Source organism: Micropterus dolomieu, linkage group LG10 (assembly GCF_021292245.1).
Source record: "Micropterus dolomieu isolate WLL.071019.BEF.003 ecotype Adirondacks linkage group LG10, ASM2129224v1, whole genome shotgun sequence".
In the NCBI taxonomy this organism is placed as follows: Eukaryota; Metazoa; Chordata; class Actinopteri; order Centrarchiformes; family Centrarchidae; genus Micropterus; species Micropterus dolomieu.
The window spans coordinates 28,032,287-28,036,632 of NC_060159.1; positions in this window are offsets into that span (position 1 = coordinate 28,032,287).

Sequence of the window (4,346 nt, forward strand, 5' to 3'; positions counted from 1 at the left end):
TCTCTCTCTCTCTCTCTCTCTCTCTCTCTCTCTCTCTCTCTCTCTCTCTCTCTCTCTCTCTCTCTCTCTCTCTCTCTCTCTCTCTCTCTCTCTCCTCTAATATTCTTTATTGACATGAATGTTTAAGTAAACAATGTTGCAAAAACGGGCTGTGCGATATGACGATATATGTCATCTGACGATAAAAAAAGTCTATCATTAACAATTATGCTCTATTGTTTTTGTTGTCGCAAATTCCACACTTAATCGTAATATTTCTGCGAGGAGATGGTGCTTTGCACCGCAGTTTAGTTAGTATTACGTTGGATATTCGACGTCTATCGAACATCCATCGTAAAACAAATATCCAACGCCGGTGTTGCAGAAAAGAAATTTGCATTCAGGATAAAGAAATGTGGAGGAGAGTGAAGCTTACTAAATGGATTAAACTGAAGAGCAGGAATCAGACCATGCAAGCAGTCTACATAAACAGGTGATATGCCGAATGTAACATGCCTGCCGAGTTTGGCATCCACCTCTTTTCTCAGCATAAAAGAACGTTACCACAAGGACACATTTTGCACGGGTCACAGTGGGGAGTTGAACTCGGGTCTCATACACCAAAGGTAGGCATCTTATCCATTGCGCAATCACCACCCCACAGCACCATGAAATGACATTACCTCACGGAAACAAGGCAGCGGCAGGCGGCGAGTTGGGTCCATGCAGTATATTTTCTCTGGCCGCACAAAGTTGCAACCATCTTTTGCCTGATCATTGTTCTAAGCTCACGCAGTCTACTGGAGGTAGATTGTGTCTGACGGCGCTGTTTTTATACCCTGCCCCTACAGTCGCCTGCAGGTCACATCAAGTTGGTGAAAGTCAGCCACAGTCATCTCGAACGCACCTATTGACTATCAGTTATACAGCGTGTTAACTTCGACAGCTGTAGGGCCATTGTAAAGTTAACACAACTATCCTTAAAATTTTGGTGGTGGACGAGGCTTCACTTTGGTTAACATCTGGCTCACTGATTGTGCCTTTAATGTCAGAAATGTGTTTTCTTAGAAATGGGGAAATGATCTCCTCAGGGCTGAAATTGTTGTGTACAAACTGTGTTGACTTTCATTTCACTTTTCAAGTTTTCTTGGAGCAGCATCTAGTAGCTGATGGCTACTGAGCTTCTCATTCACTTTAATAAAGGTATTAAGACAAATACTCAACAAATTGTCTTGATTTATTCTGTCGCTCAAGTACATTTCATTTCCTGCTGAGTTTGATCCTCACAAACAGTTTTTGCAATATACAGTTTATCAATAATACATACTGTTTTTTATATATATATATTATAATTTTACAGTATTAAATACAGTTGTGATAGATAGCAAGTTAGCTAATGTTATTAGGTAAAAAACTAATTAACAGAGCAAGGCTTAACAAGGCTGTAACTTAACTTGACTTTTTTACCAAATAATTTGAGAAAATTCTGAGCAGATGAATCAATAATTAGTGTAGCCATAAATTAAGTAATTATATCAGCAACATAGCCGATGTGCAAATCTACATCTTTTCATTGGTAATGCATCCAAAACACATTTTTTTGTTTAATGTAAACATTGCTGTTAATGAAGTTTTAAATTAAGTCAGTCTGAATATTTGTTATTGAACTGTTGGAAAAATAAAAAGGAAAAGTTATGTTACGTTCTCTGGTGGACCGGATCAGCTGTTAGCTGTTTAGAGGCTAACGCTAATGTTGCTACGTGGCTGTGTTTTAGTGTATTAATAACTGGGTCTGTTTGTTTTGGAAAGGAGACGACCTCTGAGGTAATTCGGCCTCCAAGTAGAACCCTGTCAGGGCTCTGAAGTGGAGCGGACCCAGAACAACTCATCAGCTGTTAGCTGTAATGTTAAACACTAGCAAGACTAAAGTTACGGCACGGCTGTGTTAAAACTATAACTTAGCACAACATCACTGTGCTGTAATAACGTTATGCTTTCTAAAATGGCACATAATTAACAAAATAGCTGTATAATGTCAGTCCAGTGACTGTTACCTCACAGCCGACCAGCCTCTCATTCTCTGGCGCTGGCAGTCACTCAGCCTGCCGAATGATCGAAAGACTGAGGAGGACACATGTGAGCGGTGAACAAGTCGTTCATTCCTGCTCCACAGTAGTAGAGAAGTCACGTGAAAAATGAACGACTCAAACCTAGAGACCCACAGTTGCTATGAGTCGAACGTCTCGGGTTACGTATGTAACCCTGGTTCCCTGAGAAGGGGAATGAGACACTGCGTCGGTTACGACACTATGGGAACGAGATACCCACTAAACCGTGAAGAAAACACTGCCTGCCCCAGTGTGCAATAAAGTGGCACGACTAAGAGGAGAGCGCACGAGTGCCAGGTGCCGAAGGAAGGTCAAGACTGTAAAACCGAATGAATGTGTGCGGAGTGGCCCAGCCAGCCGCTACACAAACATCCTGCAATGAGGCCCTGGAAAGGAGGGCTCGAGAGGCCGCCATGCCTCTGGTAGAATGAGCCCTCACAGCCACAGGTGAAGGCAAACCGCGCAGCTGATAGGCCAGGGAAATAGTCTGAACAATCCAGTTGCTAATAGTATGTTTGGATGCAGGGAGCCCAGCCCTGGGGGACCCAAAACACACTAGCAGCTGGTCAGCCTTCCTCCAACGGGAGGACCTCAGAGTGTAAATACTCAGTGCTCTGACAGGGCAGAGCAGATGAAGTCTCCCGTCCTCCGCCGTCACATGAGGTGGAGGATGAAATGCCTGCAGCACTGTGGACCCTGCCGAACAAGAAGGCACTTTAGGGATGTATCCTGGACGAGAGTGCAGGATAGCCCTAATATTCCCTGGGGCAAACTCCAGGCTTTGCGGGGAAACGCTTGGAGATCCCCCACCCTCCTCAGAGAGGTGATAGCAAGGAGAAAGGCCATCTTGAGGGTCAAGTGCTTAGCCTCAGCTGACTCCAGGGGTTCGAAGGGGGCCTCAGCCAACGCCCCAAGAACCACTGCCAGATCCCAAGTGGGAACCTTGGACCGAGTCGCAGGTCTCATCCTCCGGGCACCACGGAGGAAACGTACAACCAAGGGAAGTTTCCCCAAAGACCCCTCCCTCAGAGGGGCGTGGAAAGATGAAATAGCTGCCACATACACCTTGAGGGTGGAAGGGGAAAGACCAGCAGAGAACCGGGCCTGGAGGAACTCAAGTACCTGAACCACTGGGCAGGTAACAGGGTCCACCAACCGCTCCCTACACCAAGTGGAGAAAACACTCCACTTCAGGCCGTACATCCTCCGTGTGGACGGGGCCCTGGAGCTGAGGAGGGTCTCGACTGCTCCGGCTGTTAGACCCGCCTCTAGGTATTGTGCCCCCTCAGGGGCCAGACCCACAGTCGCCATACGGCAGGGCAAGGGTGAAGAACCCGGCCCTGCGCCTGGGACAGCAGGTCTCCCCTCAGAGGGACTTGTCACGGCGGGCCATCCAGGAGCCACATGATATCCGAGAACCACACCCGGGTTGGCCAGAACGGGGCTACGAGCAGTAGGCCGACAATCTCCTGGCGGACCCGCTCCAGAACCCCCGGGAGCAGAGCGACTGGGGGGAAAGCGTACAGCGTACGAGACCCTCCCAGCACGGGCCCCTGGGACAGGAACCAAGTTTCCTTCCAAACTGATAGAGAACGAAGACACTTGCGCGTAACCCAAATCAGACGGAAAGGATTTCCCCTCGGGGAAAAACCCTTGGTCCTTAGCCACCACTGCAGGGGTCTCATGTGCAGCAGTCGCCGCAGCCGCCAGGAGACCGAACACTCGTTGAAAGTGTTTTATAGTGATGGCGTGGCCTAACTTCACCCCTTTCACGGCAGCCAATATGGTGTCGACAAGTGCCGGAGACAATTGTGCCCGCATCTTTGTCGAATCCCATACTACCCCTAGGAACGTAGTCTGTTGGGTGGGCGCCAGCACACTCTTCTAACTACTTATTGTCTCCCTTTTTTTCCCCCTCCTTTCCCTGTTCCTTTTCCTCGCTAATCTTATACTCAACATCTTAATCTCCTTTTTAATTCCTTCCCACCAATCTATACTATCTTCTACAATGCTATTTATATAATCAAGTCTATCTATTAATAACTACCTTATCAGCTTATTATATTGTTTATCTTCCATAATACTAACATTCATTATCCACTGACCTCCTCCCCTCTCTCCTCCTCTCTCTAATCTTAAATAATAGTGCTGCATGATCTCTAATAGTATTAAAATGATACCTAGTATTATCTATATATCTAATAATGTCATCTTTTACCAATAAAAAGTCTATTCTAGATTGCTTCAGTTCTCCCTCCC